We start from the raw sequence: 14,886 nt of genomic DNA, 5'->3' as shown, positions 1-14,886 counted from the left end.
GGCAATCAGGGTTAAGTGACTTGCCCAGGGTTACACAGCTATTAAGTGTCTGAGGACAGATTTGAACTCGGGTCCTCCTGACTCCAGGCTTCATGCTCCATCCACTGTGCCACTAAGCAGACCCTCAGTTTCTTAAATATGAATAATAGCACTCAACAATCACATCCATAAGGATTTAAAATGGGATGTAATTTACCTGAACTTGAGGGCTCAAACTCACTGAAACCTAAGTGTTCTCTTATCTCTTTATTTACCATTTCAATCCCCTGTTAATAATAATAGACAAAATTTATATAGCACTATATAGCAGGCAGTGTGATAAGTACTTTATAATTATTATCTCTTTGATGCTCAAAATAACCCTGGGAAGCAGGTATTGTACAAATCCCTTCTCTAAAACTTTCCAAATCTGTTCTCTAAAGTCTAGAGTCCATATCAGGTTTTGCCTAGTTTTCTCATTTTTCTCCATCAAAAACTCTAAGGTAACATAGTCAATTCCTCACAAGATTCTGATAAATTTTACTTTAGCAACCAGTTCACCCTTCTGCTGGAGATTGTAATCTTAAATCATAATGAAAAGGGGTAATGGAATGGCTTACCTTTAGGCCACAGGTGAATTCTGATGCTCTAGCTGTGGGAATGAGCATCATAGTTGATTATTTGGGTTGCTATAAATGTAAAATAGTCAAACCATGGTATGGTACAAAAACAATACATTTAGAGCCAGAGGACCAAGGTCAGGGGTGGGGAACCTGCAGCCTGGAAGTCACATGTGCCCCTCTAGGTCCTCAAATAAGGCCCTTTGATTGAATCCAAACTTCACAGAACAAATCCCATTAATAAAAGAATTTGTTCTATGAAGTTTGGATTAGACCACATGTGGCCCTCTAGGTCCTCAAGTGTGGCCCTTGGACTGAATCCAACTTCACAGAACAAATTTGTTCTACCTACCTCCTAGGGTTATTTTGAGGATCAAAGGAGATAATAGCAAATTTGTTCTGTAAAGTTTGGATTTAATCAAAGTCTGCAGATTCCTCACTCTTGAGTCCTAGGTTTAAATTCAAGCTCTACTACCAGCACTTGCTCTAGTCAGTTAACTTCTAGACTTCAGCTTCTTCATTTGAAAAAAAAAAATGAATGGGTTGGAGTAGATGACCTCTAAGGTCTCTCCTTACTCTAAATTCATGATTTAGAGGGTTAATTCAAAGCCCTCTACCACTAGGTTCCAAACAATCTTTCTAGCTTCATCTCACATTACTTCCACTCATGGATGCTATTCTTCCATCAAGCTACTGAAGGAGGTGATAGGGAATTGATCAAGTTATCCTGATTTCTCCCCAGAAATCTCTGGATTTCTCCACATCCCAGTTGATAAAAACCACAGGAAATAAAGTGCAGATAACAGAGATGAAAGAAGTATAAAGAAGCATCAGCTCCCCCAAAAGACTCATTATGGAGAGAGATGTCTACATCCAGAGAAAGAACTGAGTTTGAATCCAGATTGAAACAAACTACCTGCTCTTTTTCTTTTTCTTGCTTGGTTTTGTTTCCTCTCTCCCATTGTTCATTCCATCTGATACAGTCCTTCTTTATAACCTGAATAATGTCTAATGTGAAAGTATTTGCAGATCCTATACTTGATCGTATGCTGCCATGGTGGGGGGAGTGGAAGGGAGGGAGAGAAAATTTGAAACTCAAAGAATTGTGGAACTGAATCTTGTAAACTAAAAGTAAACAAATGAATTAATAAAGACCACAAAAATTTTAAAAAGAAGCATCAGCTTTTTGTTCTCTCTTTATGAAATGTGAAGAAGTTTGTAATCAGATTTGGTGGAATTAGAATGGCAGCTTGGAATCAACTGGTTCAATATTGGCCATACTCTTAGACGTCTTTCAAAAGCTAGCTTGTCAGCTCTAGAGACATTGTCCATGCAGGACAGCTTTGTGACCTGTGGCAGTCAAAGGACTGTACCAGCTGTGAAAGAAGAACATTGCTCTTGAGAAGTCATCGTTCTTTATCTTTCCCTTTATGCCTCCATCAGAGGGTGACAGGGGTGGGGGGATTTCTCTCTTCTACACTCCACTATCAGTGATGGAATTTTACATTAGAGTTTCTTGACCTGTAGGATACATTCTATACAACAGGGAGTCAATATAGATAGCTATTAGGAGAATGATGCCTGGCAGCAGAGAGGAAAAAAGATTCTGTATTCAAGAGAGAATTAGCATTGGAACTTAGGAGTTGAGCTGCAGAGAAGAACAGACCCATAGAACCCAGTTAAGCAATTTATTGTGCTTAGGGGAGAGGGAGAGCAGCATGAGGACATCACAAGAAGAGAAAAGGCATTGGTATCTTGAAGTGCTGAAAGAATAAGTTGCTTAGTACATGTTTTCTTCACCCATGTGCCTCACTCTAAATTCATGCCCACTATTCCCACTGATGCTGTATATATTGGGGGGATACTATGTCCATATATATGGGGTCAGGGAAAAAAGAACACTGTATGCCTACCTTTTTTACTATGCCAATTCAATAAATATCTTTGCTTTGAGCTAATTGCATCTCCTAACTTACTACTAAATGTAAGCATGCTAGTAGGGGCTTATGAGTTATAGCTTTAGGAATGTAGATCCAACATACTTGGTTGCCCCTGGCTATCCAATCAGCTACCTGTGAACGCCAAGTTTGGAAGGAAGCCCAGAAGGGACAATGTGCTATTATTAATCCACAAACATATCTGACACTTGCCCACATTCATACCTTTGCTCACAATATTCCACATGCCTGAAATGACTATTTTTCTTGTGTGCTGACATCTTACTTATCCATAAAGACCTAGCTCATAGGATACCTTGATGAAGTCTTTCATGATTTCCCCTAGGTACAAATGATTCCTCCCTCATCTAATCTCATGGCATCTTGTAATCCTCTCATTCACTTATCATATTCAATTTATATCTACCTATTCATCAGTTTGTCAACAAGTAATTATTGGGCACTTATTATGGGCCAGTCACTGTGCTAAGTGCTAGGTATAGAAAGGGAAAAACCCAGTCCCTGCCTTTAAAAAATTGACATCCTAATGCAGAGGAAACACATACAAGATGGAAAGTAGTCTTAGCAGAAAGGCATAGAAGGGGATAGAAGACCAGGGAATGCTTCCTGAAAAAAAAGAAATATTTCCGTGGAGTAGTGAAAGAAGCCAGCAAAGCTAGGAGGTAAAGGTGAGGAGGGAGCGAATTCCATGCAATGACACAGAGTTAGGAGATGAAGTACTGTGTGTAAAGTAGAATAAATAGGCCAGCGTATTTGGATTATGGAGTGTATAGAGAAGATTAAAGTGTGTGGAGATTGGAAAGGTAGAAAGGAGATATATTGTGGCTTTAAATGCCAACCAGAATATTTTATACTTGATCCTGGAAGTATCCAGGGTGACATGTACAGATCTACGCTTTAAGAAAATCACTTAGGGGGCAGCTAGATGGCACAGTGAATACAGCGCTGGCCCTGGAGTCAGGAGGACCTGAGTTCAAATCCAGCCTCAGACACTTAACACTTATTAACTGTGTGACCTTGGGCAAATCACTTAATTCCAGTTATCTTGCCTCCCCCCCCCCAAAAAAAAAGACAAAAGAAAAAAATAGAAAATCACCTTGTCTTTGTCAGTTGAGTGGAGGAAGGATTGGAGCAGGGAGAGATGAAGCAGGAAGACCAAGTTAGAAGAGAGATTTTCATAAGGTAGAAATGACAATATCTGGTAACAAATTACATATGTGGAAAAATGAGAGTGATGAGTTAAGGATACTACTGAGGCTGTGAAGGGGGCTGGGAGGATGGTGATGTTGTCTTCACTGGTAATAGGAAAGTTGGGATTAAGGAATGGTTTAGAGGGAAGCATAATGAGTTCAGGTCTGGACATGTCAAGTTTGAGTTTTAGATGTTTATGGGGCATCCAGGTTGAGATATCAAAAAGGTAGTTGGTAATACAGGATTAGAGGTCAGGGGAGAGATTAGGACTGGATAGCTATATCTGGGAATCATTTGCATAGAGCTGAAATTTAATCCATGGGAACTGATGAAATCAAGTGGAGTAGAATAGAGGGAGGAGAGAAGAGGACTCAGGATAAAAACTTGAGGGATACCCACAATTAGAATACAATCAGATAAAGGGAGAACTAAAAAAGAAATGTGTCATGAAAACTTAGTGAGGAAAGAGCACCAGAAGGAGAAACTGATCAACAGTGTCATGCTGCAGAGAGGTCCAGAAGGATCAGGACTGAGAAAAGGCCATTAGACTTGGCAATTAAGAGATCACTGGTGAATTTGGAAGGAACAATTTCAATTGCATGATAGGGACAGAAGCTAGATTGTAGAAGGTTTAGAAAAGAGAGAGGAGAGGAAGTGGAAACACTTCAAACAGGAAGTTATCAGAGAACTCCCTTGCTCCAACCCTGCTTGTAGCTTGCCTACCTGCCCATGAATCTCTGTCTGCAATTTTCTGATGTAATTTTCTTTCTGGAGGAATATTATCCATGGAGGAGAGGAGAGATGCTAGGCAGAGATGGTAGGTTCTAGTGAGAGCTTATCCTAAGAATAACAGAGACAGAGATGTATCTGCAAGCACCACAGGAAAGAGCCAATAGATAGCAATTGAAGATTAGAGAGTAGGACCGATCGAGGGGACAATTTGTTGGAGAGGGTAGAATGGAATAGTATAAAGGATGTGGGTAGAAGACCCGTCTTGGCAAGGAGAAAGGTCACATCTTCATCTGAGAAAAGGAATAAATAGGTGTGTGTAGAAAATGTCTGAATGATGCAATGTGAGAAAAGAGAACTCTTGATGACCTCAATTAAGTAGGAACTGTTGCTCCAAGGGGAAGTAATTCAAACCTCTCTGCTAAGCTGAATGAATGGAATTATACCTGAAGTTGAATGGATTGGGGGTAGACATAGACCTATGGATGGGCAGACAGAAACCCATTGGTAGGTAGGAAAGCTGCTAGAAGGGTGCAGAGAAGGGCAGAACAAAGAAGGAGTTCTCTGCAGTTTATCATCTGATAACTTCCTATTTTAATCAATTATTCTTGCCAGAGAAAGCAGCATGGAATGGTGGGTCAAGGGGAGGTTCTGGGGTCAGGAAGACTGACCCATCTCTGACAAATGCTAGGCAAGTAATTTAACCTCTCAATGTCCTTGTTGTTTGGTCATTTCAGTTGTGACAACTGTGACTCCGTGGACCTTTGTAAAACTGTGGAGTTTTCTTGGCAAAGAGATTCTTTGTCATTTCCTTCTCCGGTGACCAAGAGAGGTTAAATGACCTGCCCAAGGTCATATAGCTAAGACGTTTGAGGCTGGATTTGAACTCACATCTTCCTGACTCCAAACCCAGTGCTTTATCCACTGTGCCACCTACCTGACCCCTTCTGAGTGTTCTAGGAAACTCTAAAACTACAATTTGTAGAGAGGGTGCCCATATGTATTAACAGAGGGAGAATTCCCTCAAGCTTGGAATTCCCTACACCGAATGAAATCACAAATTCATCCCTATCACTATTCTTGCTAACAAGGTACCAATCTTTGTTTCTTCACTGATGAAGGGCTACTGGCACTATGAGTGCCCTCTGAACCTGGGGCCCTAGAACAAATCCCTAGCCACTCCTAGGACCTCCTAGTTCTTCCAAGTTCATCTAAATGAATCCTCAAGGGCATGTGTTGGAAGGGTGGGGAGATAGAGGTAATAAAATCTATCATTTGTTGTTTGCCTTTTAAAAGAATTAAATATTTGTCATAATTCAAATTGTGGTTTCTTTGCTTTGCTGTCATGCTAGGTTAAAATCAGAAATGCTTAAGCCCAACCTAAAGGGTCATGAGCTGGGTTAGGTAGAAAGCACTAATTACTCTGTAAAATTACTCTTGCCTGTACAGTTAACTTGTCACTGGAGCGTGAATGTAAGTCAAATCTCTCTGAATAGGGTTTAACCTTAGCATCTTTGGAAATGAGGGAACTGCTTTTTGCAAGTTTTTGTCATGTCATGATAGGGTCCCTGCATTAGAGAATGGGCCTATTACCATGCCCTTCTGTGGCCTCACATCTATTCAGCATCAGAGTTTGTGTTTGTCTTAGGGCTTTATGGTTTTGAAAGGCTGGTTTCATCTTTTGTTAGCTTTCTGCATGCAGGGAAGCATTCAACGAGCTGCTGCTAACCACCTCTATGGGCTGTTGGCTGGCATCTCTATGTTTTCCTTTGGTTTTGCTACAGAGGGATTTGGAAATAGTAATATATCCTTACAACCACCTGCAATTCTGTTGAAGACTTTAGGAGGTGGTGGGATGGTGCTGGTGAGGACATCTCATGCCTGATGGAGCAACAGGCAACCTCAATTCCACCAGTCAACAAGCATTTATTAAGTGCCTACTAGATGCAACACACTGTGCCAGATCCTAGGAATACAGAGACAAAAGGGAAATAGTTCCTGGCTTTAAAGAACTTCATTTTATAAGGGAAGATAAGTGTATAGATCTAGGCATATTCGACTTCCATTTCCTAGAGACCCTTCAAACATTTCTGACATTATGGCTGTTCCTGGATGGAAGGTTGGATGAAGGGGGGAGAGAAGTGTGGGTAACATTCCCCTTGTTTTATAGACAAGGGAAATTCAGAGAGAGGCTATTTCATTCATTCATTCATTCATTCATTCATTCATTCATTCATTCATTCATTCATTCACCAAGCATTTCTTTGCCACTTCAGTGCTCTGGACAGTACTATCTTCCTTGTACATGTATCTACTAATTTAATAGCAAAATGGGTGATGTGAGCCAAGACTCTCAATTTTAGCCATGAGAGGGGCAGCTAGGTAGCACAGTGAATAGAGCACTGGCCCTGGAGTCAGGAGGACCTGAGTTCCAATCTGGCCTCAGACACTAAACACAAAAAAACTAGCTGTGTGAGCTTGGGCAAGTTGCTTAACCCCAATTGCCCTCCAAAAAAAAAAGCAAAAAAAAAATTTTAGCCATGAGATCAAAGGTTAACAAACTTTCTCAGTTCACAGCACCTTTACTGTCTCAGTAATTTTTTACATTTCTAGGACCCCCTCAAAACCAAACCTAATAATTCCATTTGTTGCATACTTAAATAAAAAAAAATATGTCCTAACAACTTAGTGGCCTTTTAGAAAAAAATACACATAAATTAAAAGAAAAATAATATTTTTATTTCATTCTTAAATAACCACAATTATTCACTTATGATATGTGTACACCTGTTGTCAGTACACAACTTCTCAGACCTTGGGATCAGAATGTAATTGTAATTTTTACATAGTATTTGCTTTTTAACACCACAACTGTTGAACACTCAGTGTGACAAAGTTATGATGTCACAAATGAGAAAGTTTGAAAAATTACTAGTGTAGTTAAAAATCAGAAGTAAAATAAAATCTCTCTATTCAGTAACAGTATTGAAAGGAATGAAGAAGATCTAATATTGAAACTAAATTACCTTGAGCTATTGGTTCACAAAGTATCCAACAGATGTGATTATTACTGTGTTTCCCTTGAAGTTTAAAATATTCTGGCACCTTTGTGAGTTCCCGATAGTGGCCCAGTGCCTGGTAAACAAGGCATTAGCCCATATTTCAGATAAAATATTGGTATGATTTTATTGGCCTAATTGTGGAAAATGTGAAGAAGTGGTTGTGAACTTCGATTACTTTTCTGGCCTTCCCATTGTCTATAGCTACTCTGGCCTCTAGCTTCCTTTAGTTTCCCCTTGACCATGTCGAAAGAACAATAGCAGAAATGTTTTAGGACTACCCTTCTCCATGAAAAATAGAAAAAAAAAATTATTTAAATCACATCAAGGTAGGAATTAAGCATCAACATCTCAGTGATGGCACTTTAACCTCACTCTCCAAGGATATCAGTACTACACCATCTTTATAATTTAAGCCTCTACTCCCCAAAAATCTAAATAATTATAAGGCCATTCAGTCTTTTCCACTTCTCATATGACTGTGGAGACTAGATGATACTGTCAAAAAAGGTAACATAGGAACCATTTGGCTGTGGTTACAATTAGTTCTTGTTTTTTAATGCTCAAAGTGTCTCTCCCTTCCCTAGGGAATTGCTAAGCTCTCCAAAGAAGAGTCTGTGATGTTTGCAATTAATTCTTCCAGTCTGCATTTCCTTCCACCAAAGAAGAGTTTTTCAGGGGAAAGTATAACATAGCAAGCAGTTGCTATTTGGATAAGTCAGTGAAACAGGATAAGATTAAACCTTCTCCTCTTGATGCCCAAAGAATAGCACATTGTGGGCTCCTGGAGGAAGCTTTCAATGTCCAGGCTCTTCTTACCCAGAGTTTACGTACTGTCATCATTCCATTCTAAAGGTTTTTTTTTAATGTCCCTTGTTTGCATGGAAAAATGTTCCAATCTTTGCAGCGGTCTTCTGAGACTGAGCAGGTGATGACAAGCGTGCTTGTTCCCCTGTCACTGGATATCTCTGGACTCCAGAGCCAGGAAGAAAAAAAAGTGATTAACTTTGCCTCCAGGTTTCTTTTCTCTGGTTGCTTTGAGAAAGGTGTTGAGTTGCTTTTGTTGTGCCCCAGCAAACTGCATCATTTGGAGATTGAGAGAAAAGATTTCATCACAACGGAATGAACTCAAGTTATGTTTCAAGACACTCCAACCCTTCCCTTTTTCCCTGATACCCACCTCCTGCCATGCAGACCTAATCTGCAGAGTCTAGATTTCCATGTTCCACACAAAAGAGCCATAGTCAGAGGTTCCAAGGCAGCTGGCTTATAACTCACTATTCATTCAGGGAACTTGCAGGGGGGAGGTTAACTCTCAGAATGACTACTTACTGATAATGTTCTCATCTGTTCCATCTGTGACATGGCCTAACCCAATATGACTCATTCCATGGTTGTCCTGCTCTAATTGGTATTGTATTGACATCACACTTCATTTCAAACTGGGTCAAAGCAACAATATATGTTCTGTTCAATTTCCATATCCCCAGCCCTGACCTCTCTCCCAAGTTCTCTAGTCCTGTCTTCTGGACGTCTCCACTTAGTTATTCCTTAATATTTCAAAGTCAACATTCCCCAAACTGAGCTCCTCATTTTCTATATCAAACCTATTCTTCCTCTTAATTTCCCTATTTCTGTTTGTGGAATTCCCAGGCACCTAGCCTAGAAGCCTCACATCATCTTTCATTTCTTCCTCTCCTTCACCATCCCCATCCTATGTATATATCTTCAAAATATATTGTCTTGTTGATTCTACTTTCATGCTCTTTTCCACATCTATATTTATTTATGCATTCCAACTGCCACCACTATGTAGCTCTTCTGGACTTAAGCAAGAGCCTTCTAATTGGTCTCCTTTTCTCTACTCTCTTCCCACTGAAATGGACAAGGTCCCTAAATTCCATAATCTATGTTTAGCCCACGGGACACTCACAATGTGTTTGTAAAAGATATGTTACTCCATCTCTTGCTCACTTCTCTCCCTTCCACTTAGGAAGCTGAATGTCAGAGGGGAGTAGAAGACACACTAAAAAGGAAAAAAATATAGAGTATAAGCATGTGACAAGAAATAAAAAAGCATCTGCAGGTAACTAGGAGAAGGGTTGCCACCAGTCAGTTCTTGTCCCTTTCCCTTCCTATTCCTATTTAAATTCATTTAAAAAACAGTGGCAGATAGTTTCTGGCATTGAAATATTGACTTGGTTGCCTGCCAATACTCATGCAAATGTAGTCCCTCCTACAAGTTTTCACAGACCAATGAGAGAGCTCCTTGCAGGAGGCAGCTGTCTATCATAACTGCCAGGGGTTCGGTAGAAGGGAATGAGATCTTATGCAGCATAATGTTTGGGAAGGGGTGGAGGTGGGGGGGGGAAGTATCAAATAACTTCATTTAAGTATACAGTTATCCCTTCCACATCATGGGGGTTAGGGGTGCAGCATTCCCATGATCTGGAAAATCCACTTGAAATTTTTTGGACCTCCCTTTGTACCAGAGAAGAAGTCTGAATTATTAAGGCATTAAAAGATAAAATATGTTGATATTATACAATACTATACATGTATTTTATGCATTTCTGAATTTCTAAACTTGTTTAGTGTTATCTGCTGGCCTTTGTGTAGAGTCTGCAAATTCTGCAAAACTCCCCCCAAAATTCCCATTTAATTTCTTAAACCTACCAAAGATATATTGAAACTGGGATGGAGAAAGTTGCAATGTGGAAAGGATAACTATATTCATTTTAATGTGGTAGTACCCTGTGTCCTCTTCTGAAATTCCTTCTACTCTACTTTGTGTATTTTAGTGCTTTATTGCATTGTTTTATTTCTTTTTTTTATCCCTATGACTACCCCACTCTTCCCTCATACATCTGCCCATCATCAAATAATCAAAGGCCTTCTTTGTTATAAATAAATAGCATCAAATCAAAGACTGTCTTCAGAGGATGTACATAGTGTGGTTCAGACCTCTTTGCACATAGATAGAAACCATCGTTCGAGTCATCTTGTAAGGCAATATTTATATATATTTATAAATGGAGAATAAATAAATATTTTTTCACTGCTCGTCTGGTATACATTGTCACTTGTCCTGAGTGGCAAAGTAGACTATTTGGATGGCTGCCTTTCTGCTTATGTGAATTGACACATATGTTTTTAGCTCCCCAAATTATGAAGATTTTCTTTCTGAAATTTCAATTCTAAATTTTGCTGCAACTTAGGCTGCAAAAAAGAATGGACAGCCCAAACCCATTCTTAAGCCAATGATACCTGATAGCCTAGATCAGAGAAGTCTCCAGGTTTGGTCCTCATCAGAGTCTCTCTTACAGATACACATCCCTTCACCCTTGCCATACCTAGTGTCTCCTTACCTGGTAATCCTTCAGACATTTATATATATATATAATTCCATCCATGTACAATGTATATAGGAAGTATGCATTAGTCTATGAAACCACAATGGGCTGAGGTGAATTCTCAGATATCTGAATTCTATTCCATTTTAAGAGTCTCCAAAAGTGAAAGTCAGAATTTTGTTCTGTTCCAATTAGGCAGCTAAAATAAGGGGTGGAGTGTTTGGATAATCACTGGATTACTGTCAGTCAATCAAGGCTGGGCATGCACCAGGTGTTGGCCAACCAGGAATTTTACCAGGTGGGACCAGCCCAACCTGATACAGGAAAAGGGCTGGTTGGCAGATACTGATAAAAGAGGAGAAAGTGCAAGAGGGTGCTTTAAAAAATGAACAAGGTGAGAGGGGCTGGAAAGATTCCTGCACATATTGACCCAAAGTATGAAGACTACAAGTCAAACAGCATGCACATTGGGAGGTATAGTTTTAGTCAATGATTTTGGTATTTTTTGTTATAGTGCTGTGGCAACATGCATAAACCATTAGTAAGCTAGGTAAATTGTTCCTCTAAATGAGGATAATGTACAGGTAGCTATATGCAAAGCTGGAACCAGAAACTTTGGCACCAAGGTAAGCTTTTCAAAACTTGCCTGGGGCAAGCAGCATGAAATGCACCCTCAAATCAACAGCTTAAGACAGATTCAGTTGAGTGTGTGTCAGAAAAGACTATGGGGACACTGTTGTGTATAGAAGATTTAGGCCTTGGAACACCATCCCTTCTGGAAAAACATGAGGCTGCTGAAAGGGTAGTAGGGAAGGAGGGGGCATGTGGTGGGGCCAGGGTAAGGAAGAATTCATCTCCGCTACAGCTACGAGGGAAAGAAAGCATATTACATAGCAGATTTCTATTCAGACTAGTTACTCTTGCTAACTAGGTGCTAAATTCAGTCATTTGTAGTTGCTGAAAGAGAGATGTTGTCATCATAGTCCTTTTAAAATTTGCCGTCTTAAAGCAAAGTTACATCCTAGTTACTTGCTTTTATGTTAAGGGATATGGCAAGGTAGAGTGGAATGAATATTATACTGAGAATTTGAGTGAATAATATACTGGGAATCATGATATATACAATCAATCCTCAACTTGCATAGGGTAACATTTCTAGAAAATGTGAAAGTAAAAAATATGGAGGTTGATTCACTGGGGATTTCCTATGGGAAACAGAGGGTTAGGTTCCCACAACCACTAAAAATTATAATATTCACTAGAGATTGCTGAAAATATAGTTTTCTGAATACAGTTCTTTATAACAAAACATTAATTCTTATAACATGTACTTTTTGTAACCCAGTAACCACAAAATAACCCATAAAATGCAATATATAAAATAAAATTGATAACATGCAAAACATTTTTTTCTCGCTAATAATTCCTAGAATTCTATGACCTTTTGTGCTAACATCATAATTTTAAAAAGAACACTGATTTCAGAAAATATTCACTTTTACAACATATGAAATCTACAGTACTACAAATACTATACAACAAATAAAATTATTAAAACTAAAGTACTTTTTAACCTTAATCTTACCTTACCACCATGTCAGATGGTGATATGAGGGCGTTATACTATATATTTTGTTGTTGTTCTTATTAAGTCTCTTGTCCGAATTCATGATCCCATTTGTTTTTGTTTTGTTTTGTTTTTTGGCAAAGATAGTAGAGTGGTCTGCCATTTCTTTCTCCAGTTCATTTTACAGATGAAGAAACTGAAGCAAACTGGATTAAGTGACTTGCCCAGGGTCACACAGCTAAGTGTCTGAGGTCAGATTTTAATTCAGGAAGAGCAGTATCTACTGTGCTACCTAGCTGCCTCAAATATTATATTGTATTCTATACTGCTGGAAACCCCTTTACTTTGGCCACCTTCTGAAAATCAAGGTAGAAGTTGTTGGGGCTTTAGTCCCTGCTGTAGGAAGATGCTGAGACTGGCAAGGTCTTGACATCATCTCTGACACTCAGATACTTTGTCCCTACTGTCCATAACTTTGAACCTTCATGTTCGCCAACTCAAAAGTGAAAATAAAGTTATTAATAAAATCACTCAAATGCTTGAAGTCCTGAGAGTTAAACATGTGAATGTTGAAGATGGGTGTATTTCTAATCTTGGCCTCACTTCAGACAATCCAAGACTTCTCTATAATTAGTTTCTTTATCTGTAAGTAAAGGGGAGAATTATACAATATGATGTAGCAGAAAGAGCCCTGGTTGTAGCTTCAGAAAATCTATCTCTAATACTATCCATGTGATCTTTGGCCACATGATCTCTGGGCCCTCAGTTTCTTCATCTGTAAAATGAGGGGTTTGCATTAGATTGCCTCTAAGTTTCTTCCCAACTCCTGTTTGTGATCCTAAGAGCTTTATGCTCCCTTCCACCTAAAAAAAAATTGATTTGATACAAAAGTTTTGAAAATATAACAGAAAAGAGTAAGACTAAAAGAAAATTAATTTCCTCTATATAATCAATGAATTCTACTCCCTGTCTCTCAACTGCCTATCATCTTCCATTGTGCAAAGGATCTATAATTTTGTTGATGGAATTGTTGTTTAATGGAAGAGACTTCCATTAAAACAGATGATGTCGTCGATGATGACTGGACAAATCCCAGGAAGTTGCTGGAGGCATGAGGGAGGGTAAGTGATTTGTTCAGGGGCACAGAGTCAATAAATGTCAGAGGTGGGATTTAATCCCAGGTCTTTCTGACACCAGGCCATTGTTCCACATTGCTACTTCCTTCCTATCATAACCTAGCCAACTGTAAAACAAAGTAACAACTGTAAAACAAAGTAAAGAGTTTATCTTCTCACTTAGCTGAGGGCTTTCATGGTTAGCTATTCATGGCAAATAGACTCAAATAGGGCGCTATGTCACTTGGTAAGACCAGATTTTCAAAACAAACAAACAAACAAAACCAACCCCCAAAACAGGAGGGAGAAGACAGCATTGAGCCCTCTACACAGGACCTTCTCAAAGAAAATTTTAGAACTATCAAGTCAGTTCTGATTAACCAGAGCCTGCTTATCTAGTTTGTGTCCATTGGATTCCCAACTTCTTATCCTTTTATCCCTGCCATTGTAACTGCTGACATTAAGACCACTTTACTATTCCTTAGTAGATCTGCCAGAAGATGAGCAGGTGAAATGAAGGTAAATGGAACAGAGAATGGGGATAAGTCAATCTAGAGGTTTGTGATAAGATATTAGTCAAAGTTAATCTCTTGATAAGTTAGAAAGTACAAGCCAAAATGAGATTGGGACATGACCTGTAGGTTTCTTTCTATTTCCCATTCTGCCCCCATTGTTACTTGCCACAGTAATTGAAGCCAAATCAACAATCTTCTGGGGACTAAGTGGGAGGTTGGTAGGGGTATGTTGGAGTCAGCTGGAACTGAATCTCAATTGTTAAATTTTCATGGGAACTTTTATACCTAATAATTAATAGAGGTGAAAAATTAGGACTTGGTTTATTATTTTGTTCATTTCCTAGACTTTATAAAGTGATGGAGAAGATGATATTGATGCAAATAAAACTTAAAATTGTGCTGCGCACTTTTTTAGTTATCAAACATTTGCCAACACATCACTGGAGATTGGAAACAAGTGGGAGTGAGGTGTAAGGATGTGTTACAATTGATGCAAATAAGAGAACACTGATACATTAACTATGATATGCTTATTATTATACCTTTGTCCTGCTTTCACATCAATAGCACTAAAAAATGTTTAAACATTGATTAAAATAGTCATATAAGACTGTCGAGCAATGGGGGCAGCTAGATGGCGCAGTGAAGAGAGCATTGGTCCTGGAATCAGGAGGACCTGAGTTCAAATCTGACCTTAGACACTGAACACACACACACACACACACACACACACACACACAAACTAGCCGTGTAACCTTGGGCAAGTCACTTAACCCCAACTGCCCTCCAAAAAAGTAGCA

The 14,886-nt window shown here is 39.1% G+C and overlaps 1 long non-coding RNA gene across 3 annotated transcripts in view; it reads left to right on the top strand.

Moving 5' to 3' along the window:
* LOC138143640 (uncharacterized) overlaps window positions 1-14,886 on the top strand; it is a 288,388-nt gene that overhangs the window by 123,425 nt on the left and 150,077 nt on the right. Inside the window, exon 4 of one of the 3 annotated variants that reach the window (XR_011163765.1) lies at window positions 1,342-1,658. The exons of the other annotated variants lie outside the window; for them this stretch is intronic. This is a non-coding gene — a long non-coding RNA (uncharacterized lncRNA). Of the gene's footprint in view, window positions 1-1,341; window positions 1,659-14,886 lie in introns of those variants that run through there. 3 annotated transcript variants of the gene reach the window in all.

Source organism: Petaurus breviceps, unplaced genomic scaffold, assembly GCF_028583685.1.
Source record: "Petaurus breviceps papuanus isolate PSGF00001 unplaced genomic scaffold, PetGlider_PUasm1.0 90650, whole genome shotgun sequence".
Lineage (NCBI taxonomy): Eukaryota > Metazoa > Chordata > Mammalia > Diprotodontia > Petauridae > Petaurus > Petaurus breviceps.
This window is presented reverse-complemented; position numbering and strand designations above follow the sequence as displayed.